At 41.4% G+C, this 25753-nt stretch overlaps 1 long non-coding RNA gene across 1 annotated transcript in view; it reads left to right on the forward strand.

Annotated features, from left to right (window-relative positions):
- LOC147353148 (uncharacterized) overlaps positions 1-25552 on the forward strand; it is a 37336-nt gene extending 11784 nt beyond the window's left edge. Inside the window, exon 2 of the long non-coding RNA XR_015145431.1 lies at positions 24585-25552. This is a non-coding gene — a long non-coding RNA (uncharacterized LOC147353148). The remainder of the gene's footprint in view (positions 1-24584) is intronic.
- Positions 25553-25753: the final 201 nt, after the last annotated feature.

The raw sequence follows: 25753 nt of genomic DNA on the forward strand, positions 1-25753 counted from the left end.
AAGTTATTCTTTATTTACCAATTTCAGGAAATAGGATCAAATTCTTCAGCAGTATTCTACAAGGGTGTAAAAAGTCTTGAGTTTATTTTTGATAGCTTAATTTTTAAAGGAAGTTGCTTTAATCAAAAGAAAAATTCAAATTTTCTTAAGAACAGAAGGTATTGTTTTCAGATATCCTAGAATTCTAGGTCAACGTAATGGAGACATTTCTTCAGCTGTGGTTTAGCTGTGAACTTGGCTAGCAGATTTATTCTTCTAAAGAAACAAACTACTCAGGTCCAACTGGAAAAATACATAGAAGAAATCCAGAAGATTGTTGGCCTTGACGATGGAAGCCCTCTTTTTGCTCTAAAAGAAATCACAATAGAATACTCTTTAGGGGGATCTCCATGAGCAATAAAACTCACTGAAATGATTGTTGTTAAAGTCTGTGTCTCCTTGGAAAGAAGATTCCATTCTGAAATTTTCTTTCAGCAAATCTAACTATTTAATTTTTTTTCCCAGCCAGATTAGGGGGCTTGCAGACTAATAAGGTTAATGAATGAATAGCTCTCATTATCTAAAAAGCCAATGGTGACTTGAAGTGAAGTGCCCCACCTCAACTCCTGCAAGAATTTCTTGTAAGTGTTCTTTTATCTCTTTTCTTAGCAGGATTAATTAAGTTTTAAAAATTAGTTGTTAGTCCTCTAAAAATTGCTCCACAACTTCAAAAAGTCCACAAGTTGTGGCTGTTCTCCTTTGCTGAAGTGGTCCTCAGTAACAGCAATTAACATTCTAACATTTATTGAGCGCTCACTCCTACCAGGTACCATAGAATAGGCATGGCCTCTTTCCTCAAAGAAATCATCATGAAGATAGCTTCAACACTGCTGTGTTTTCCAGCAGTTGGATTCCACAATTGGAGGAACATTGAGATGTGAATGTGGTTTATCACTAATAAAAAGATTTCAATTGCTCTTTGGAGATGGGAGATGCATACTATAACTATAATTGTATAAATACTGTAATTGTAGGTTCCAGGATGCTCTATTAGGCTAAAGGAAATGCCCATCTGTAGATTGTGCAAAGACCAAAGTCATGGTTCTCATGTCCTGTTGTGCAGTAAGTTTTCTGAGGGTGAAAGTAATTTAAAGATCACTTCCTACTTTTCTGTAAGTTTCATGGGAGCAGAAATTATATCTCTCTTGCTTGTTTTATTTCCTCTACTTTAAAAAGTGCTTTGTACATAGTGGTAAAGTATTAAAATGACAGTTAGCCATAGTAAGGAAAACTTTACAGGGGGCAAGGGAGGGGAGAGCAATGTAGTAATTGGTATTGTACCACTGGGTAGAATTTGCAGTGAGAGAGAAAGATGGGACATAGCAACTCTTAACATAGCATGGACAGGTGAGAATTTATAGTCAAGGAGCAAAGTGGGGATCAGTGGGTAGAAAATTACTGGGAAACAACATCAGAGGTAACGGGAGATTCTGCTAAACTGACCTAACAGGCTTCTTGGTAAAGTCAGCCTAGGGTGATCAGACATCATCTGAGAGATCGTAGTGGTTGAGGAAGCTGCTAAGATATAGAGGGTGATGAGGTATGCAGGATGGAAGATTCTGGCTAAACTGATTTATCAGGATTCTTGTTTAAATTGGACAATGCAGTAGATGAACACAGAAGTCTGGAAGTCAGGTTGAGCTGAAAAAAGTTCAGGGGAATCTGAGTAAAGTTTGGTCAATGAGAGAATATTTTTCAAAAGAAAGCAGTCAATTATCTGTGGAATGGATAATGAATAACAATGAATTCCTTGTATAAAATATTCATGTATTCACCCATTTGTTCATTTCACAAATACCTAAGTGAAATATTTATATAGACACCGTTCTAGGCACTTGGGGAAAAAAAGTCAGTGAACAACACCCAGATTCAACTTCTATCCTCATGGAACTTATATTCTAGTTGTAAACAAGATAAGTAAGTAAAATATATATTAAGTTTGATAGAGACCAGTGCTTCAGAGAAGAAGAAGCAGAGAAAGAGAATAAGAAATGTTGGGAGAAGGATATAGTATTGAAATTGTAGATATGATGTCCGGAGAAGACCTCCCTAGATGGTGACATTTAAGTAAAGCCAAGATATAAATGAAGAAGGAAGGATCTGCCAGATATCTGGGGAAAGAACATTCCAGTTCAAGCAGAAGGAACAGCATGTGTACAAATCCTGTGACAGGAGTGTGCCAAAGTTAGAAAGGTAAAGCAAGACAGGGCATACAGAGCCTTATGTTCCTTGTGTAGACTTTGGCCTTTACATAGCATTAGATGGGAAGACATTGAAAGATTTTGAGCAGGGAAGCAAGGTGCTGGGATGGACATTTTCAAAGGGTATTTTCAGTTCAGTTCAGTCACTCAGTCGTGTCCAACTCTTTGCAACCCCATGAATCACAGCACGCCAGGCCTCCCTGTCCATCACCAACTCCCGGAGTTCACTCAGACTCACATCCATCGAGTCAGTGATGCCATCCAGCCATCTCATCCTGTGTCGTCCCCTTCTCCTCCTGCCCCCAATCCCTCCCAGCATCAGTCTTTTCCAATGAGTCAACTCTTCGCATGAGGTGGCCAAAGTACTGGAGTTTCAGCTTTAGCATCATTCCTTCCAAAGAAATCCCAGGGCTGATCTCCTTCAGAATGGACTGGTTGGATCTCCTTGTAGTCCATGGGACTGTCAAGAGTCTTCTCCAACACCACAGTTCAAAAGCATCAATTCTCGCATTGCAAATGGATTGAAGAGCAATAAGGGCAGAAGTTAAGAGGTTATTACAATAATCCAGGCAAGATAAGAAAGGTTTCCTCAGTGATCATTGCAAAGAAGTAGAGGACAACAATAGAATGGGGAAGACTGGAGATCTCTTCAAGAAAGTTAGAGATACCAAGAGAATTTTTCATGCAAAGATGGGCTCGATAAAGGCCAGAAATGGTATGGACCTAACAAAAGCAAAAGATATTAAGAAGAGGTGGCAAGAATACACAGAAGAACTAAAAAAAAAAAAAAAAAAAAATCTTCATGACCCAGATAACCATGATGGTGTGATCACCCACCTAGAGCCAAACATCCTGGAATGTGATGTCAAGATGGCTTTAGGAAGCATCACTACCAACAGAGCTAGTGGAGGTGATGGAATTCCAGTTGAGCTATTTCAAATCCTAAAAGATGATGCTGTGAAAGTGCTGTACTCAATATGCTAGCAAATCTGGCAAACTCAGCAGTGGCCACAGGACTGGAAAAAGTCAGTTTTCATTCCAATCCCAAAGAAAGGCAATGCCAAAGAATGTTCCAACTCCACACAATTGCACTCATCTCATACACTAGCAAAGCAATGCTTATATTCTCCAAGTAAGGCTTCAACAGTTCATGAACCATGAACTTCCAGATGTTCAAGCTGGATTTAGAAAAGGAAAAGGAACCACAGATCAAATTGCCATCATCTGTTGGATCATGGAAAAAGCAACAGAGTTCTAGAAAAACATCTATTCCTGCTTTATTGACTATGCCAAAGCCTTTGACTGTGTGGATCACAACAAACTGTGGAAAATTCTTCAAGAGATGGGAATACCAGACCACCTTACCTGCCTCCTGAGAAATCTGTATGCAGGTCAAGAAGCAACAGTTAGAACCAGACATGGAACAAAAGACTGGTTCCAAATTGGGAAAGGAGTATGTCAGGCTGTATATTGTCATCCTGTTTATTTAACTTCTATGCAGAGTACATCATGTGAAATGCTGGGCTGGATGAAGCCCAAGCTGGAATCAATACTGCTGGGAGAAATATCAGTTACCTCAGATATGCAGATGACACTACCCTTATGACAGAAAGTGAAGAGGAAGTAAAGAGCCTCTTGATGAAAGTGAAAGAGGAGACTGAAAAAGTTGGCTTAAAACTCAGCAATCAAAAAAATGAAGATCATGGCATCCAGTCCCATCACTTCATGGCAAATAGATGGAGAAACAATGGAAACAGTGAGAGACTTTATTTTTGGAGGGTCCAAAGTCACTGCAGATGGTGACTGCAGCCATGAAATTAAAAGATGCTTGCTTCTTGGAAGAAAAGCTATGACCAACCTAGACAGAATATTAAAAAGCAGAGACATTACTTTGCCAACAAAAGTCCGTCTAGTCAAAGCTATGGTTTTTCTAGTAGTCATGTATGGATGGAGAAGGCAATGGCAACCCACTCCAGTATTCTTGCCTGGATAATCCCATGGATGGAGGAGCCTGGTGGGCTGCCATCTATGGGGTCGCACAGAGTCGGACACGACTGATGCGACTTAGCAGCAGCAGCAGCATGTATGGATGTGAGAGTTGGACTATAAGGAAAGCTGAGCACTGAAGAATTGATACTTTTGAACTGTGTTGTTAGAGAAGACTCTTGAGAGTCCCTTGGACTGCAAGGAGATCAAACCAGTCCATCCTAAAGGAAATCAGTCCTGAATATTCACTGGAAGGACTGATGCTTAAGATGAAACTCCAATACTTTGGCCACCTGATGCAAAGAACTGACTCCTTGGAAAAGACCCCGATGCTGGGAAAGACTGAAGACAGAAGGAGAAGGGGACGACAGTGGATGAGGTGGTTGGCGGTGGCATCACCGACTTGATGGACATGAGTCTGAGCAAGCTCTGAGAGTTGATATTGGACAGGGAAGCCTGGCATGCTGCAGTCCATGGGATTGCAAAGAGTCGGACACGACTGAACGACTGAACTGAACTGAGGCAAGAGATGTCCAGGGTGTTATTGGTGCCAGATATTTATCAGTGGCTGAATTCTAGATTGATTTTTGCAGACAACAAAGAAAGTAATAGCTTACGGATCTGTTGTGAGGTGTAAAAAAAAGGGAAGGGTGAGAACCACGGGCAAATGCTTACAGTTGGTGCTGAGTTGAGTCTTGGACCACTGTATGTTACACTGAAACATTATTCACACGTGTAAAGCAAAAATATAATGCTCCATAAAAACAGGTAGTGGAAAACAGCATGCCCCACCAATTTCTTGACTTGTGCATCTGCTTAGCATTTACCACACTAGCGTATGTTTAACTTGAATGTTAAACCCCGTAGAGTTTAGGCTCTTAATGGGTAAGGTTTGTGACTTATGTTTTTATTTCTCTATTTCCTAGCAAAGTACCTGGCATAGTGTAGACACTAAATACACATTTAGTAAGTGAATAGATTTTTCTAAATATGTTACATTCCCATATTAATTAATTTAAAACTCTTTGGGGGGACTTCCCTGGTGATCCAGTGGCTAAGAATCTGCCTGCCAATGCAGGGAACATGGGTTCAATCTCCTGGTCCAGGAATATCCCATATGCTGCAGAGCAATTAAGCCCATGTGCCATAAATACTAAGCCCACATGTCTCAACTAGAGAAAGCCCACATGCCACATTAAAGACCCAGCACAACCAAAAAAATAAAAGAAGGGAAAAAGGTTACTTTAAAATTAAATTAAAATGATATATTCACGAATAAAATATTCCTTTTCCTTCGCTCCAGACTCTCAGAGCCTTTCCTTAGAAGGCTATTTCTGTTAATAACACTCTCTTATGCATAATTTCAGGCATTTTCTATGTACATGTAACCATATATACATTTTATTCACAAATAATTGCATAGAATGCAGTTTTCTTTTTCCACCAAATCTTAATAAAAATTGTACCTAGGAACAGATTGGTTTACTAATCTACCTTCTCTGGTCAAAGCAATTCATGTTAGAAAAAAATTCAATAAAACAGTTTCTACTTTTTCTGTAGTCTTTTTCATTCATTAGTTATTCACTCCTTTTTAATTTTCCATACCAGAGCACCCCTTCGGGGGCGTATTAAGGGATTTAAAATTTGGATCGTAAAATAAATCACTCATTCCCGATAAGCAGTGCAACACCACACGTTATTCAGTTCAGATACATTGACCATGGTTGTGTGTTGCTACAAATGTTTTATGATTTCAGCTTCGCAGTGCTATCATTTTTGGCCAAGACCAGAGCAGTTTACATTTTGCAGTGGGCAAGAAACAGAACTTTTTCTGTTGCTCTATAACTCAATCTCTAAGACCTCTGTTTGACCAAGGTTGTGGAAACATGGAGTTCCTCCTTTTCCTGTGGTTATGTCTAAGCTCTAGGGGCTTTTGTCGTACCACAAAGTTGGGGTGCCCTCCTTGTTGCCTACTAGGTGTCCATGAAACCATGCTTCCCCTATCTGCTGGTCCCTTCAGGTCATGTAGCCAAGTTCACCCTGTAGAGAATGGCAGCGTTGCTGCTGCTTTCATTGTTGTACTTGGGCTTTGGGCAGGAATTGTGCCTCTCTGAAGCCACATACGCCCAGACTCCTTCGCACTCATTTCCTCTCTGGGGCTTTGCAACTTTCTCCACATAAGGGGATGCAAGTGGATTTGTTCTCAGACTCTGAGGTTTTAGCATGTTTCTTTCCACATTGTTCATCAGACAGCATTCAGCCCCGTTCCCTCGGTTTTCACTGTGTCTAAACCTTCATCAGTTTCTCTCCATTTCTCTTGTCTCCCCAACAAGCTACCAGTCTTCAATCAGGGTGTCTTTTGTTTTAGTCTGGGATAGATGTAGATGGGGACGGGATAAAGAGCCAAGAGGTAAAAGGGGTCATTATTCTGCTATGGTAAAATCTCTTAGCATTTCTTTTAGGCTTCTGTTCTGGGACATTTCTCAGCTGGCCCTCCCTCCATCTACATCTGGCCCCCTCCCTTCTGGCCCCAGCATATCAGCCTCCTCCTATTACATCGTATAAAGGAAAATCCATTAGAAGTGCTCTACCTGGTCAGCATTTAACTTTCCAGAGGATTCTATTTGTTAAAATTCAGTCTTCCTCTTTGTATCTGAATTCATAGGGTTAAAGGGGGCAGAGTATTTGGCAAACCTGAACCCGAGGACAGTAAAATCTGTTCTTTGTCTGCTCCTGGAGGGTAATGCCCTAAGCGAACATCTGAGAAGGCCCAGAAAGTGAGCTGGATCAAGTCTTGGTCCCAGGAGATGAACGATTTGGGGTGTGGGCAGTGCAACCACCTATGTCTCCCCAGCTCATTATTGGTCCTATCTATCTTTGGGACAACTAGGCTTTGTGGTTTCCTTCTTTCAAGCCTTTCCAGATACATCTCTACCAACTCCTGCTTTAGAGAGAAGTCCAATACATAGTGTGTATGACTCTTGATTCAGGGCTCTAAGATGTGGCAGAATTATTTAGAAATGCTTAAGACAAAATTAATTTCATTGCACTAAACAAGAAACAGTATATACATTCTATTGGGCTGAAAAACTCAGTTTCTTTCTTTTTTCCATTTGTGTTTACTATGTAGTATTATCACGTATATGTGTGCATGTGTGTGCTCAGTCATGTCTGACTCTTTGCGACCTTTTGGACTGTAGTCCACCAGGCTCCTCTGTCCACAGGATTTTTTAGGCAAGAATACTGGAGTGGGTTGCCCTTTCCTTCTCCAGGGATCGAACATGGGATGACACAGGGATCATGTCACCTGTGTCTCCTACACTGCAGGCGGTTTCTTTACTGCAGATCCATTGGGGAAGCCCATAATATTAGCAAAGATTAAGCCTTTAGGAAAGAAGTGAAAATATGTAAAGTTCTGTTCGTGACATAGACATTAAAAAGCCAGTGTCCAACATGGTCTGAGACACTGGGTTGGCAGCATGCATCTCTGCCTTGTTTGTGCTGCTCTGCCCCAAGCAGGCTTTGTCTATAAGTGTACTGTCACTATGGTAAAGGCTGCAGAAAATTCATTCATTCTCTTTCCCTCTTTCAACACCATTGACCTTACTTCATCATCTGTGAACTGATGTTTTCCAGTCATAATTATACTTCAAATTTAGAAAAACATTCAACATGTAATTTAAAGTCTAAGGACTGTGTTGAATCCCACAGCAAGTGCAAAGGTGAATCCTGGGAACTGACTTTGTTTCTTGCCTTGAGTACCAAGAACCCCAAACTTTGGTTGGCAGCTTCAATAGTACTATCCCTAAATTAGTACATTTATAATAAGTTGCTAATTTCTTTATTACTTTATTCTACAAATGTGTAAACTGATTATTTTAACCTGGTTTTATAGGGTTTGCACAGGGCTCATTTTGCTTCATATGTTTAACTATTTTCTCTTTCTCTTTATGATACTCCAAAGAAAATCATTTAGACAAGAAGGCATTTGGTATTCTAGGTCAGGACTTGGAAATTTAATCAGCTGCAGAGAGGCGCAAATGGGGTGAACTGTTCAGTTCAGTTCAGTCGTTCAGTTGTGTCCGACTCTTGGCGACCCCATGGACTGCAGCACGCCAGGCTTCCCTGTCCATCACCAACTCCCGAAGTTTGCTCAAACTCATGTCCGTGAAGTCAGTGATGCCATCCAACCATTTCATTCTCTGGCATCCCCTTCTCCTCCTGCCTTCAGTCTCTCCCAGCATCAGGGTCTTTTCCAGTGAGTCAGTTCTATGTATCAGGTGGCCAAAGTGTTGGAGTTTCAGTTTCAGCATTAGTCCTTCCAATGAATATCAGGACTTTCTTTAGGATGGACTGGTTGGGTCTCCATGCAGTCCAAGGGACTCTCAGGAGTCTTCTCCAACACCACAGTTCAAAAGCATCAGTTCTTCAGTGCCTAGATTTCTTTGTAGTACAAGTCTCACGTCCATACATGACTACTGGAAAAACCACAGCTTTGGCTAGACTGATCTTTGTTGGCAAAGTAATGTCTCTGCTTTTTAATGTGCTGTCTAGTTTGGTCATAGCTTTTCTTCCAAGGAGGGTCCTACAATTTGGGTAGATGAGGATTGTGGCATTCTGAAGGACTTGAAAAGTGAAAGTGAAAGTTAGTCACTCAGTCGTGTCTGACTCTTTGTGACTCCATGGACTGTAGCCCACCAGACTCCTCCATGGAATTCTCCAGGCAAGAATTCTGGAATGGGAAGGACTTAAATATCAACAAAATGAAGAAGCCCTTTTTCAGGTCCAGCTAGCTGTAACCAGATAGAAATGAGAGTCCTGGGACTTCCTTGGTCGTCCAATGGTTAAGATGCCACACTTCCACCGTAGGGGACATGAGTTCAATCCCTGATTGGGCAACTAAGATCACACATGTCACATGGCCAAAAACAAAAAAAAGAAGAAAAATATGAGTCTTATGTTGACAGAATTACTATTTCAAGACAATGTGAAATTCCAAATTTTCATGAGAAATTAACTTTTTTTAAAATTACGTGGGGCCTACCAAAACAAACCTTCATGCCAGATTTGGCTTATGGGTCACTTGGTTGAAACTTCTGTTCTCAACATTATGGTTTATAATACTTCTGTTATTAAAATTAAACTATGAGACTCCATAAGGAAGATCTTGGCTGATTTTTGCCAAATCAATACAGACATTAGAGAACATATTTTTAATCCAGGAAAGAGAGTGAGAAATTGAAACTCCCTCCAAATAGTGGCAATTTTGACATCTTTCTTCAGAGAATAAGAATAGAGCAAAAAAATTTCACTAAAAGAATTTGAACATGGGGGAAAATGTCTTTTAGAAAAGGATGTGACAGAGGCATCACCAAATGGCAGAGTAGAAAGGGCCTGTACTCACCTCCTCCCACAGGCACACCAAAATTACAACTATTTATGGAGACCCCCTCTATGAGAACTACCTGAAGACTAGAAGAAAAGATTTTCCAAACTAAAAATATAAAGAAGGAAATGTGAGACAGGTAGAAGGAACAGAGACGCACCATAGTCAAGACACTAGCCCCCAGGTAGGGGACCCACAAATAAGATCATCACAAATGCAAAGGTGTCCCCAAGGAGTAAGGGGCCCAAGTCTCATATTGGGCTCCCCTGCCCAGGGATCTTGCACCAGGAAGACAAGCCCCCAGGACTTCTAACACTGTAGGCCAGCAGGAGTGTGTGGGAGAGCAGGAGGGCTGCAGGAAGCACACTGTTCTGAAAGGACACTCCCCAAAGCTCACACCCTCTGAGTGCTGGCAGAGGCAGTGCTTTGGAAGAGGCCTGGGTCAGACCTACTTGCTCATCTTGGAGAGGCTCCTGCAGAGATAGGAGGGTACTGGGATTCACGCTGGGGACACAGATGCTGGCAGCAACCATTTTGGGGGGATTTGTTCTGCCATGACAGCACTGTGCTAACAAGTGCCATTTTGGAGTCTTCCCTCTAGCCTATTATCTCCAGGGGCTTGCATACCTTCCAGTGGGTCTTCATGAGCCCAGGACCCAGTCCTTCTGCCAATGGGCCAGCAGCAGTCCTGGGACCCAACCTCATTCACGAGTGGACCCCATAAGCAGTTACCCCAAGACCGAGCCTCCCCCCCCGCCGAACTAGTGAGTTAGTACCATTCCTGGACCCCAGGTGCCAGAGCCAGCCATCCTGACACCTGGCCCTGCCCACTAATGGGATGGCACTAGCACCAAGATTCCCTTGGCCCCTACAGCCAGTTGCTCCAGGACATAGCCCTGCCTATCAGTGAACTGGCACAAGTCCTGGGACCTCACGGGTTGCTTAGTCATCTAGTTTGAAACCTTGCCCCACCCACCAGTAGGCCAGCATCGGGCCCAAGACACTGAGTTATATAGTCAGCTGTGGTGGAACCTGGTCTTTCCCACCCATGGGCCAGAAGCCATCACAAAAGGCAGGGCCTGGCAGCCAACCAGGTCAGTGGCCAGTCCTGTCTACCAGGACACTTACAGCAGGCAGCCCCATCATAACAGAAGAAGGGCCCACACAGCCCACATAGAGGGCCCTCCTAGGGCATATAGCTCTGCTGACTAGAGGGAAGAGTGCTCTAGGGCCCCATAGGGTGTCTGCTACTAAGGCTACTTCTCCAAGGTCAGGAAATGGAACTGAACTACCTAATTCATGGAAGGAAGCATAGAGAACCAGGCCAGATGAGGCAACAGAGGAATATTTTTGAGATGAAGGAACAAGACAAAATCCTGGAGGAACTAAATGAAGTGGAGATAAAAAATCTACCTTATAAAGAGTTCAAGGTAGTGACCATAAAAATGATTAATGAACTAAGAGACACATAGATGAACACAGTGAGAAGTTAAAGATTTAGAAAATATAAAGAATAACTAAACAGAGATAAAGAGTACAATAGCTGAAGTAAAAATACACTAGAAGGACTAGGTAATACAGAGGAACAGATGAGCTAACTGAAAGACAAGAGTAGTGGAAACTACCCAAGCTGAACAGAAAAAAAAAGAATTAAAAAATATGAAGATAGTTTATGAGACCTCTGAGACAATGTCAGAATACTAACATCCACATTATAAGGGTCCCAGAAGAAGAAAAAAGAAAGAAAGGGACAGAGAACTTATTGGAAGAAATTACAGCTGAAAACTTCCTATCCAGGAAAGTAAACAGACATCTACTCCAGGAAGTACAGAAAGTCCCAAACAAAATGAACACAAAGAGGTCAACACCAAGACATATTAAAATTAAAGTGGAAAAAATTAAAGATAATGAATCTTTAAAGCAGGAGAGAAAAGCAACTAGTTATTTAAAAGAGAACTCCCAAATACTCTCTGTTGACTTTTCCATAGCAATTTTGTGGAACAGAAGGAAGTGGCATGATGTATTCAAAGTGATGAAAGGAGAAAGCCTAAAACTGAGAATACTCTACCCAGAAAAGCTGTCATTCAGGTTTGAAGGAGAGACAAACAGTTTTACAGACAAGAAAAAGCTGAAAGATTTCAGCACCATTAAGTTGGTTTTACAAGAAATACTAAAGGGACTTCTCTAAGCAGTAAAGACCAACAACAGAAATATGAAAATTAAGAAAAGATAATTGGATGCAGTCTCAAAAACGACAGAATGATCTCTGTTAGTTTTCAAGGCAAACCATTCAGTATCACAGTAATCCAAGTCTGTGGCCCGACCAAAAAGGCTGAAGAAGCTGAAGCTGAACAGTTCTATGAAGACTTACAAGACCTTCTAGAACTAACACCCCCAAGAAGGTGTCCTTTTCATTATAGGGGACTGGAATGCAAAAGTAGGAAGTCAAGCAATACCTGGAGTAACAGGCAAATTTGGCCTTGGAGTACAGAATGAAGCAAGGCAAAGGCTAACAGAGTTTTGCCAAGAGAATGCACTGGTCATAGCAAACACCCTCTTCCAACAACACAAGAGAAGACTAACATGGACATCACCAGATGGTGAATACCAAAATCAGATTGATTATATTATTTGCGGCCAAAGGTGGAGAAGCTCTATATGGTCAGCAAAAACAAGATTGGGAGCTGACTGTGGCTCAAATCATGAACTCCTTATTGCAAAATTCAGACTTAAATTGAAGAAAGCAGGGAAAACCACTAGACCATTCAGGTATGACCTAAATCAAATCTCTTATGACTATACAGTGGAAGTGACAAATAGATTCAAGGGATTAGATCTGATAGACAGAGTGCATGACGAACTATGGACGGAGGTTCATGACATTGTACAGGACGCAGTGATCAAGACCATCCCCAAGAAAAAGAAATGCAAAAAGGCAAAATGGTTGCCTGAGGAGGCTTTACAAATAGCAGAGAAAAGAAGGGAAGCAAAAGGCAAAGGATAAAAAGAAAGATATACCCATTTGAATGCAGAGTTCCAAAGAATAGCAAGGAGTGATAAGAAAGACTTCCTCAGTGATCAATGCAAAGAAATGGAAGAAAACAATAGAATGGGAAAGACTAGAGATGTCTTCAAGAAAATTAGAGATACCAAGGGAACATTTCATGCAAAGATGGGCACAATAAAGGACAGAAATGTATGGACCTACCAGAAGCAGAAGATACTAAGAACAGGTGGCAAGAATACACAGAAGAACTATATGAAAACATCTTCATGACCCAGATAATCATGATGGTGTAATCACCCACCTAGAGCCAGACAGCCTGGAGTGTGAAGTCAAGTGGGCCTTAGGAAGCATCACTACCAACAAAACTAGTGGAAGAGATGGAATTCCTGTTGAGCTATTTCAAATCCTAAAAGATGATGCTGTGAAAGTACTGCATTCAATATACCAGCAAATTTGGAAAACTCAGCAGTGGCCACAGGACTGGAAAAGGTCAGTTTTCATTCCAATCCCAAAGAAAGACAATGCCAAAGAATGTTCCAACTACCGCACAATTGTACTCATCTCACACGCTAGCAAAGTAATGCTCAAAATTCTCCAAGCCAGGCTTCAACAGTACGTGAACCGTGAACTTCCAGATGTTCAAGCTGGATTTAGAAAAGGCAGAGGAACCACAGATCAAATTGCCAGCATCTGATCATCGAAAAAGCAAGAGAGTTCCAGAAAAACATCTATTCTCCTTTATTGGCTATGCAAAAGCCTTTGACTGTGTGGATCACAACAAACTGTGGAAAATTCTTCAAGAGATGGGAATACCAGACCACCTTACCTGCCTCCTGAGAAATCTGTATGCAGGTCAAGAAGCAACAGTTAGAACCGGACAAGGAACAAAAGACTGGTTCCAAATTGGGAAAGGAGTATGTCAAGGCTGTATATTGTCACCCCGCTTATTTGACTTATATGTAGAGTACATCATGTAAAATGCCAGGATGGATGAAGCACAAGCTGGAATCAAGCTTGCCAGGAGAAATATCAGTTACCACAGATACACAGATGACACCACTCTTATGGCAGAAAGGGAAGAAGAAGAGCCTCTTGATAAAAGAGAAAGAGGAGAGTGAAAAAGCAGGCTTGAAAGTCAACTTTCAAAAAGCTGAGATCACGGCATCCCATTCAATCACTCCTTGGCAAATAGATGAGGAAACAATGTAAACAGTGAGAGACTTTATTTTGGGGGCTTCAAAGTCACTGCAGAAGGTGACTACAGCTGTGAAATTAGAAGACATTTGCTCCTTGGAAGAAAAGCTATGAAAATCTTAGACAGCATATTAAAAAGCAGAGACATTACTTTTCCAACAAAGGTCCATCTAGTCAAGGCTATGTTTTTCCCAGTAGTCATGTATGGATGTGAGAGCTGGACTATAAAGAAAGGTAAGTATCAAAGAATAGATGCTTTTGAACTGTGGTGTTGGAGAAGACTCTTGAGAGTCCCTTGGACTTCAAGGAGTTCAAACCAGTCAATCCTAAAGAAATCAGTCCTGAATGTTCATTGGAAGGACTGATGCTGAAGCTGAGGCTGAAGCTCCAATACTTTGGCCACCTGATGGGAAGAGATGACTCATTTGAAAAGACCCTGATACTGGGAAGGATTGAAGGTGAGAGGAGAAGGGGACAACAGAGGATGAGATGGTTGGATGGCATCACACACTCAGTGAACATGAGTTTGAGTAAGCTCCAGGAGTTGGTGACGGACAGACAAGCCTGGTGTGCTGTAGTCCATGGGGTTGCAAAAAGTCAGACACTGCTGAGCGACTGAACTGAATTGAACTGAAAAATGACTTAAAGGGCAAAAATGTTGAGAAATAAGGATACTCAGGGTTGATCTACCCATACATCCAAAAAGGAGCAGACTCTGCCTAGTCTCTAACTGATCAGAGATCCAGAAGAAAGCATATATTGGCCATCCTTTTTAGAGGGGAAGATGGGCTTCATAAACTAAGAAGAGTTTTAAATTTATGGAACAGTTACAGAGATACTACAGAGGGTTCCCACAAACCCTTCACCTCATCTCTCCTATTCTTAATATCCTACATTGCCGTGGTAAATCTATCACAACCCTAAGATCTAACTTGGTAGAACTACAAAGTGTAGTTGATTTATAATGTTGCATTAGTTTCAAATATACAACATAATGACTCAATATTATTATCGGTTATACTGCATTTAATGTTATTAGAATATATTGGTCATATTCCGTGTGCTGTACATTACATCCTGTATCTTATTTATTTTATACCTAGTAGTTTGTTCCTTAAGATCCTTTTTCTCTGTATTGTCTCTTTTCAGAAACCCTCTCACCACTGGTAACCACTAATTTATTCGAAGAGTCTGCTCTGCTCTATTATATTTATATTTTAATTTTTCTTATGTTAAAAATATGTGAACATATACAGCATTTGTCTCTCCTTATTGACTGAGCATAATCTCTCCCAGGTCCATACATTGTTTTTTCTGGCCATGTTGCGTGGCATGTGGGATGGTGGGTCTTAGTTCCCCAACCAGGGTTTGAACCTGCATCCCCTGCATTTCAAGGCTGATTCTTAACCATTAGACCACCAGGGAAGTCCCAAGATTTCATTCCTTTTTGTGGCTGAGTTATATTCCATTGTATGTATAAATGTATGAACATTGAGGTGCATATATCTTTTCAAATTAGTGGGGTTTTTTTGGATATATACCCAGGGTTGGAATTGCTGGATCATCTTGTAGTTCTATTTTTAGTTTTTTGAGGAAGCTGTATACTATTTTCCATTATGTGGCACCAATTTACATTCCCATCAATAGTGAACCAGGGTTCTCTTTTCTCCACATCCTCACCAATATTTGTTATTTGTAGACTTTTTGATGATAGTCATTCTGAGGGGTGAAGTAATACGTCATTGTTATTTCAATTTGCATTTCTTTAATAATTAGTGATGTTGGGCATTTCTTCATATATCTGTTAGCCATCTGTATATCTTCTTTGGAAAAAATGTCTATTCAGATCTACTGCCCATTTTCTGATTGGATTGTTTGGGTTTTTGTGAAAAATACCATTGATATTGTATTAGCGGTTGCATTGAATCTGTAGATTGCCTTGGGTAGTATGGTCATTTTAAACTATTAACTAATCCAATTAATGAATACCGTATACCTTTCCATCTGTTCATGTCATCTTCATTTTATTTCATCAGTGTCTTAATGTTTTCTCAGTACACGTCTTTTATCTCCTCAGGTAGATTTATTCCTAGGTACTTTATTCTTTTTGATACCTTGTAAATGGGATTGTTTCCTTAATTTCTCTTTCAGATAGTTTGTCATTAATGTTTAGAAATGCAGCAGATTTCTGCATATTAATTTCATATTCTACAACTTTTCTGGCTTTATTGATGAGCACTAGTAGTTTTTCTGTGACATATTTAGGATTTTCTATGTAGAGTATCATGCATGTGTGCATGCCAAGACACTTCAGTAGCTTCTGACTCTTTTCAATCCTATTGACTGTAGCCCTCCAGGTTCCTCTGTCCATGGGATTCCACAGGGAAGAATACTGGAGTGCCCCTATCCCGGGGATCTTCCCAAGCCAGGGATCGAACCCGTCTCCTGAGACTCCTGCGTTGCAGGTGGATTCTTTACTACTGAGCCACCAGGGATGGCCTCATATAGTATCATATCATCTGCAAATAGTGACAGTTTTACTTCTTCCATTACAATTTGAAGATCTTCTATTTCTTTTTCTTTTCTGATTGATATGGCTAGAGCTTCCAATACTTTGTTCCTCCCCCCTAAAACTTCATTGAATAAGAGTGGCAAAATGGACACCCCTGTTTTATTCTTTATCTTAGAGGAAAAACTTTCAGCTTTTCACCACTGAGTTTGATGTTAACTATAGGCTTGTCTTTTACATAGCTTTTATCATGTGGAGGTATATTTTCTCTATACCTACTTGTTCAGAGATTTTATCATAAATGAATGCTGGATTTTCTCAAAAGATTTTCCTGTATCTATTGAGATGATTGTATAATTTTAATCCTTCATTTTGATAATGTGGTGTATAACAACGATTTACAAATGTTAAACCATCCTTGCATTTCATAAACAAATCTTGTGTGATTATGGTATCAGTTCAGTTCAGTCTCTCAGTCGTGTCTGACTCTTTGTGACCCCGCGAACAGCAGCACACCAGGCCTCCCTGTCCATCACCAACTCCCGGAGTCCACCCAAACTCATGTTCATTGAGTCGGTGATGCCATCCAACCATCTCATCCTCTGTCATCCCCTTCTCCTCCTGCCCTCAATATTTCCCAGCATCAGGGTCTTTTCAAATGAATCAGCTCTTCACATCAGGTGGCCGAAGTATTGGAGTTTCAGCTGCAACATCAGTCCTTCCGATGAACACCCAGGACTGATTTCCTTTACAATGGACTGGTTGGATCTCCTTGCAGTCCAAGGGACTCTCAAGAGTCTTCTCCAACACCACAGTTCAAAAGCATCAATTCTTCAGCGCTCAGCTTTCTTCACAGTCCAACTCTCACATCCATACATGACCACTGGAAAAACTATAGCCTTGACTGGACAGACCTTTGTTGACAAAGTAATGTCTCTGCTTTTTAATATGCTGTCTAGGTTGGTCATAACTTTCCTTCCAAGGAGTAAGCGTCTTTTAATTTCATGGCTGCAATCACCATCTGCAGTGATTTTAGAGCCCCCCAAAATAAAGCCAGCCACTGTTTCCCTGTCTATTTCCCATGAAGTGATAGGACCGGGTGCCATGATCTTAGTTTTCTGAATGTTGAGCTTTAAGCCAACTTTTTCACTCTCCAGTTTCACTTTCATCAAGAGGCTCTATAGTTCTTCTTTGCTTCCTGCCAGAAGGATGGTGTCATCTGCATATCTGAGGTTATTGATATTTCTCCCAGAAATCTTGATTCCAGCTTGTGCTTCCTCCAGCCCAGCATTTCTCATGATGTACTCTGCATATAAGGTTAATAAGCAGGGTGACAATATACAGCCTTGATGTACTCCTTTTCCTGTTTGGAACCAGTCTGTTGTTCCATGTCCAGTTCTAACTATTGCTTCCTGACGTGTATATAGGTTTCTCAAGAGGCAGGTCAGGTGGTCTGGTATTCCCATGTCTTTCAGAGTTTTCCACAGTTTATTGTGATCCACACAGTCAAAGGATTTGGCATAGTCAGTAAAGCAGAAATAGATGTTTTTCTGAAACTCTCTTGCTTTTTCAATGATCCAGCAGACGTTGGCAATTTGATATCTGGTTCCTCTGTTTTTTCTAAAAACCAGCTTGAACATCTGGAGGTTCACGGTTCATGTATTGCTGAAGCCTGGCTTGGAGAATTTTGAGCATTACTTTGCTAGTGTATGCTGCTGCTACTGCTGCTAAGTCGCTTCAGTCGTGTCCGACTCTGTTCAACCCCATAGATGGTAGCCCACCAGGCTCCCCTGTCCCTGGGATTCTCCAGGCAAGAACACTGGAGTGGGTTGCCATTTCCTTCTCCAATGCATGAAAGTAAGAAGTGAAAGTGAAGTCACCCAGTCATGTCCGACTCTTAGCGACCCCATGGACTGCAGCCTACCAGGCTCCTCCATCCATGGGATTTTCCAGGCAAGAGTACTGGAGTGGGGTGCCATTGCTAGTGTGTGAGATGAGTGCAATTGTGCGGTAGTTTGAGCATTCTTTGGCATTGCCTTTCTTTGGGATTGGAATGAAAACTGACCTTTTCCAGTCCCATGGCCACTGCTGAGTTTTCCAAATTTGCTGACATATTGAGTGCAGTGCTTTCACAGCACCATCTTTTAGGATTTGAAATAGCTCAACTGAAATTCCATCACCTCCACTAGCATTCACAGTGATGCTTCCTAAGGCCCACTTGACTTCACATTCCACAATGTCTGGCTCTAGGTGAGTGTGAGTGATCACACCATCATGATTATCTGGGTTGTGAAGATCGTTTTTGTACAGTTCTTCTGTGTATTGTTACCACCTCTTCTTAATATCTTCTGCTTCTGTCATATGATCCTTTTAACATATTGTTGAATTCAGTTTGATAATATTTTGCTAAAGATTTTTGGATCTATGTTCATGAAGGATATTGGTCTTTAATTTTTTTCTTGTGATGTACTGGTTTTGAGATCAGAGTAATGCTGGCCTTGAGAAATGAGTTTGGAAGTACTCCTTCCTCTTCCATTTTGTGGAAGAATTTGAGAGGGATTGGTATTAATTCTCCTTTCAGTGTTTGGTAGAATTCATCAGTGAAGCTGTCTGGCCCTCTGTAATTGTTTGTTGAACTATTTTACCATTAACATATTACTTCTGGTTTGGATTTCAGTATACAGTATGATGAACTAATGTGGAGTCCCCCCTCTTGCTTTAACTTGTGCCTAACTCTTTGTGACCTCATGGACTATACAGTCCATGGAATTCTCCGGGCCAGAATAGTGGAGTGGGTAGACTTTCCCTTCTCCAGGGGATCTTCCCAACCCAGGGATCCAAACCCAGGTCTCCTCATTGCAGGCGAATTCTTTCCCAGCTGAGCCACAAGGGAAGCCCACTTTAGATAGTAACGTAAAATATTTTTTGAAAAGTTCAAATTCAAGGGAAAGCACAAAATAAACAGATTTCCCTGGGTGCCAGCAATGAAGAGGAGTTCACACGAGATTGCTGCTCGTGAAAGTCAGTGCCATGATAGCCCAGGGACAGTGGACCTTGATACTGACTGAAACAGTTCATTGGTCACAGTCAGACAGGGACATGGCCTTCAACCACAAGTGGTGGGGACCTGGAATTGACACCTGTGTAAACTTGGGTTTGAAATGGCAGCATCTCTGTGATTAGGGAACCCAAAACACTACACACATGCCCTAGCATGGGGGTTTATCTTGTCAAGACTCTGGATGGAAAAAAGGGAGCTTCTTGAGAAATTGAAACCCCAAACCTTCTCCATGCAAGGATGTGGAATCCAAATTTACTCTTCCTGCTTGTTTTAGCAATATAGAGCCAATAAATTGAGAGAAACTAACCACAGACAGGTGAAATACTTGGGTGTCCAGCAAAGAAGAACTTAGACTTGCTCTGTTTGGCCATTTTCACATACTACAGTCCATAGAACATGTGTGAGGGCATACACACAGACGTTTGCAAAGAGTCAGACATGACTGAGCATGCACACAAGGGTATAACATGTGAGAAAATGTGTGTGTGTGTGTACATGCATGTGCACACACACACACACACACACACACAACTCCCCTGGGAAAGATGAGCTCACATGTGAAATTCATAGACCATTAGAGAATAGCAGCAGACACAATCACAAAAAAATTAGTACCCCTGAGAATCTGAGATAGCTAAGCAACAAGAGAAATGACCCTACAGAAAAAGAATAGTCAGACTTGATGAAATACAAGAATCTCAGATTGAAGAAGCAGCCTGAATGTAGAGTCAAACATATGTGCCTTTGAGGTATTTGTTTTGTCAATTCAGGTTTTCATAAATTGAGTGTTCTTAAAATGGAGCCCATCACACACAAGGAGTACCATTTGGAAATGGTTTTGGAGCCTTGACCAAAGAGATCACCACTTTTCAGATGCCTGGACCAAGACTCAGCCCAGAGTCCTAAGACCTTGGTGGCCCACTGGAAGTCTTTTCTCCCGAGTCTGCACAGGACACTGGTTGTAGGTAGACTTAAGAAAGATTCGAGTAGCTGAAAATGAGTACTGGGCAGGGGGACACAGTCAAGCTGACAAGAGAGCTGCCCGCAGGGTCCTGCCCTGCCTGGGGGCTGATTGTGCTAATGGACAATCACAAGGAGAACGGGAGGGAAGTGCTCCCTGTCACCACAGCCACGGATGTGCTGCCTGAGCCAGTCCACTGGGTGAGCAAAGGAAATCATGGAGACTGAGAATTAGAAAGTTGAGGATGTGTGCCAGCAGAAATCTCTTGCCAGTAACATTTTCCTTCAGAGGAGAGGACTTTTGCAAGGAGAGAGAATTCAACTGCACTGGCTCTGCAGCATGAAATGATTGCACTGGCTGTGCCGCAGTTGGCTGGCTATTCAGTCTCTGAGACGTGATCAGCCAGTTGGTCTAGTCATCCTTCAAGGTGTGGCTGCAAAGTCCCCTCTCGGTGAAACGCCTCCACGTCTCCCCATCCCTAGCTCAGTCAAGTCCCTTCCTCAATGTGCCTTTGGTTTATGTCCATATAGTGGCAGTCTAGTGACCCTAGCGAAAAGGTCACAGTGGCTAAAACCTGGGGCTAGTACTTAGCGTGTCGCTGGTCCCCAAGTCCAAGTGATATAATGTCCAGACAAGCAAGGCCAACCACACTCCATACATTATTCGTCTCCACCATACATGGAGTTGTACTTGTTTAGTTGCTAAGTCATGTCTGACTCTTTTGTGACCCCGTGGACTGTAGCTCACCATGCTCCTTGAGATTTCCCAAGCAAGAATACTGGAGTATTCCCAGTACCATTTCTTTTTCCAGGGGGTCTTACTGACCCAGAGATTGAACCTGTATCTCCTGTATTGGCAGGCAGGTTCTTTACCACTGAGCCACCAGGGACATCCCCATACATGTAGGAACTAAGTTAACTTCCACTGATGAAGGTGGTAAACACACAGTCTTGATCAGGCAAACCAAATTAGTTTAGTAAGAAGCAACACAAATCACCGGGAAAAGATCAAACACATTTCCTGGCATAGAACAGACAGGAGATAATTGACTGAGTTTTGCTCTTCATTAAAAAGTTTTATCATCATTTATACTGTCAGAATCATGTGTCTGCCTTTCCTAGTGAGTTTTTTTTAACTCTGTGGGGGCATTTTAAATATATTTTCTGGCCAATGCTGAAGGAAAGAGACTTATCAGGAGAGCCAATAATTTTTTTTAAAGTTTAACTTTAGCAACATTATTATTTTTAATACAGAAAATTTAAACATTTATTTTAGCTATTAAGTTAGTGATTGCTCCTTGAGGCTTTCTGTAGAAGGTAGTGGAACAAGAGGGTTATAGTGTTTGAATAGAGAGGAATGCAGTCTGCATGAAATAAGTCATTCTTTAGATAAATTCCTTGAGTTATTAAAAGTGGTTCTTATTGTAAACATAATTTTTGAATTGGGAAAGGCATTAGAAGCATAATCTAGCACGCTCCAGTCCTGAAATCAGAGGTGGGACAAGAAGTTCATTTAAAAAATCCATTTATAAACTCAGCAAGTCCCTATTCATAAGCAGCAACTTCTCTCCTGAATTGGTTCATACTCGCAGCTCTGACTGCAGACATGGTTCTGTTCTAGAAAGCTCCTACATGATTCCAGTCTATTAATGCCTTTGAGGGCATAAAACTGTATCTTTAAAGCTGCTCTTGCTCTAACTTTCATGCCAGAAAGGAGCCTATAGAACTCCAGGAACTAATCTTGGAGGATGACAAGGCAGACATCTCTTCCTATCAAGCCACATGTGCTGGGCTGAGGCATGTATTATGTGTCTTTCTGTACAGATGAGATGAAAGATGCTCAATTTCTGTTTCTCGGCAGCTACAGTATGAGAGAGGGCACAGCACCAGAGGGGTCTGCAGTGCATGTAGTCACAGAACAAATGCTGTCTTACGACAGAGATTTGGTCAATAAATAAAGGACTTTTTTTGTTTAGATGTCAAAAGACTTGATTTGAAATAAGACAGGCATGATGTAAAATACAATGGCTAACTAATTGTTTATGGTGAATGGTGAACTTGGGCCCAGCTCATGAACAGCCTCATGGGGCCATTTTGTTTGGATTTGGGGGAATACAGCGGCCCCCACAAATGGTCCTCAAACTTAGATGATCTTCAGAGTCACACAGGGGACTTTAAAAATACAAATACCCAGGCCTGGGAATTTATACAAATTCCTAATTTACTGAATTAGCAGTGGGTGTAGGGAGCCTAGGAATATTGAGTTTGAGAATTGCTGAACCCTGGAGAAAGAATTTAGGCTTAGGGCCAGATAGATCTGGTTTTGAATCTTGCTAGTGGGACCTGAAGCAGGTTTCCAGACTCTTCTGAACCTTAGAACCCCTAAGAATAGTAACTTTGGGATGATCTCAAAAGGTTTGCACAGAAACTAGACATTATTAGGCACTTGGTAATTGTGTCAGTCCATTTAGGCTGCTATAACAATACACTAGCTGGCTTAGACAATAAACATTTATTTCACAGCCTTTTTGAAGGCTGAGAAGATCAAGATTAAAGTAAATTTGGTGTCTGGTGAGGATTTGCTTCTTTGGTTCATAGACAGCTGTCCTGTAACTGCACATGGCCAAATGGACCAGGGAGTTCTCTGGGGTCTTTTTAATAAGGGTATCAATCTCATTCAGGGCTTCCCTCATAGCTCAGTTGGTAAAGAATCTGCCTGCAATGCAGGAGACACTGGTTTGATGCCTGGGTTGGGAAGATCTTCTGGAGAAGGGATAGGCTACCCACTCCAATATTCTTGGGCTTCTCTTGTGGCTCAGCTGCTAAAGAATCTGCCCGCAATGCGGGAGACCTGGGTTCAGTCCCTGGGTTGGGAAGATCCCCTGGAGAAGGGAAAGGCTACCCAGTCCAGTATTCTTGCCTGGAGAATTCCATGGACTGTATAGTCCATGGGATCACAAAGAGTCGGACACGACTGAGTGACTTTCGCTTCACTTCACTTCAATCTCATTTATGAGGTCTCCATCCTCATGACCTAACCACCTCCCAAATACCCTCATGTTGGGAGTTTGGATGTTAACATATGAATTTTATTTGGATACAAACATTCAGTCTACCGCAGGCACCATGGGCTGCTCTCTCCTTCCTAACTCCAGCACCTCATGCCCTTTGGGATTCCTGTGGGTGTGATGATACTCAATTTAACCATAATCAGAGAGCCACATAGAAGGTCAAGAAGCTGGCTGAATCAGACAGGAAGTGTTTGACATCTGGTTAATTCTGATAATCTCAGGTTGAACTTGATTGGGAGTGTGGCTGCCCAATCAAAGGCCAACAGCACTAGAAGGAACCAGTTAAGCAGGCTGGCAGAACCTTGGGGCTTCTGATTCACTGAGTGATATAACTCCTCTTGGGTCCCTCAAGCATGCTATATTCATGCCTCATGCATGTAGGCCCTCGATATCTCTAAAGTTAACTTGATTCTCACCGTAATGAGTGGGAGGCAGACAGCAGCTGGCAGGCCTAGGATCTTCTTGAGGTGCAGACACTGAGGGAACTCAGAATAAACATGACCAGGCTTCCTGGATCGTCAGTGTTACTCAAATCCTGGAGGAAGCAGCATCATTTTTACAATATTACTAGCTGGTGGTTTTTTGTTTTGTTTTGTTTTTTGAATGTTTTCTTTGTTCCAGGCACTTTTATGCTAATAATACTCCTATGAGAAAATCCTGTGCTGTAAAAGCTAGTATCATTCTTATTTTACATATGAGGAAAATCTGAGAAATAGAGAGGCCGGGTAACTATTGGGAGTACAGATTATGAGAGAAGGCATTCCTGGCAGAGGCCCTGAGGCCAAAAAGAACACAGTACATGTAAGGGGAAAGGCCAGGACAGCTACTGTACAGACTGCAAAAAAACAAGGGCCGTCAGCCCATCAGGCCTTATAGGGCACCGTGATTTTGTCTATTCTCATAATAGCATTGAGAAGTGATTGAGACTTTATTTTTCATTTAACTTTTATTATAGAGTTTTAAAAATGTATGCAGAAGTAGAAAGAAAAAGATCACAGATTCCTATATATTAAGGTTGGTGCAAAAGTAATTGTTGTTTTTGAACTTTGCCATTTGATATTAGAATACATTCTTAAAGATATGTGGTTATGTTATTCATCATTTTGATGTACATTTCTTGTTTTATGTTTTTTTACTAATGAAATATGACTTGCTGTTTATGTATTTTAGACTATGAAAATGATATTAGACAAAAAGGAAATCGGAATGGTTTTCTTATTTGAGTTCAAAATGGATTGCAAAGCAGCAGAGACAACTTGCAACATCAACAACACATTTGGCCCAGGAACTGCTAATGAATGTACAGTGCAGCAGTGGCTCGAGAAGTTTTGCAAAGGAGATGAGTCTGGGAGGTGAGGAGCATAGTGGCTGGTCATTGGAAGTTGACAGTGACCAATTGAGAGCCATTATCAAAGCTGATCCTCTTACAACTACATGAGAAGTTGCCCGAGAACTCAACGTCGACCATTCTATGGTTGTTTGGGATTTGAAGCTAATTGGAAAGGTGAAAAAGCTCAATAAGTGGGAGCCTCATGAGCTGACCACAAATTTAAAAAAAAAGTCCTTTTCCAGAGTTGTCTTCTCATATTCTATGCAACAACAATAAACCATTCCACACGATGAAAAGTAGATTTTATATGACAGCTGTTGATGACCAGCTCAGTGGTTGGACCAAAAGAAGCTCCAGACCACATCTCAAAGCCCAACTTGTACCAAAAAAAAGGTCATGGTTTGGTGGTCTGCTACCTGTCTGATCCTCTACAGCTTTCTGAATCCCAGAGAAACCATTACATCTGAGAAGTATGCTCAGCAAATCAATGCACTGATAAATGTAACAACGGCAGCTGGTATTGGTCAACAGAAAGTGCCCAGTTCTTCTCCAAGACCACACCCGACCGCACGATGCACAACCAACGCTTTGAAAGTTGAATGAATTGGGCTATGAAGTTTTGCCTCATCTGCCATAGTCACCTGACCTCTCACCAACTGACTACCACTTCTTCAAGCGTCTCGACAACTTTTTGCAGGGAAAATGCTTCCACAACCAGCATGAGGCAGAAAATGCTTTCCAAGAGTTCATCAAATCCTGAAACAGATTTTTATGCTACAGAAATAAACTTATCTCTCATTGGCAAAAATGTGGTGGTTGTAATGGTTCCTATTTTGATTAATTAAATGTGTTGAGCCTAGTTATAATGATTTAAATTCAGGGTATGAAACCTTCATTACTTTTATGGTTTGGCACCATAATTACTTTTATGGTACCTAATACCATCACCCAGCTTCAGCAATTAACCCTTAAAATGTTTCAAGCAGGAAAGTGATATGATTAACTTTAT

The sequence above is a fragment of the Bos grunniens genome, chromosome 18, assembly GCF_055505025.1.
Source record: "Bos grunniens cultivar Pamir isolate PY7600 chromosome 18, Bosgru_T2T1.0, whole genome shotgun sequence".
In the NCBI taxonomy this organism is placed as follows: Eukaryota; Metazoa; Chordata; class Mammalia; order Artiodactyla; family Bovidae; genus Bos; species Bos grunniens.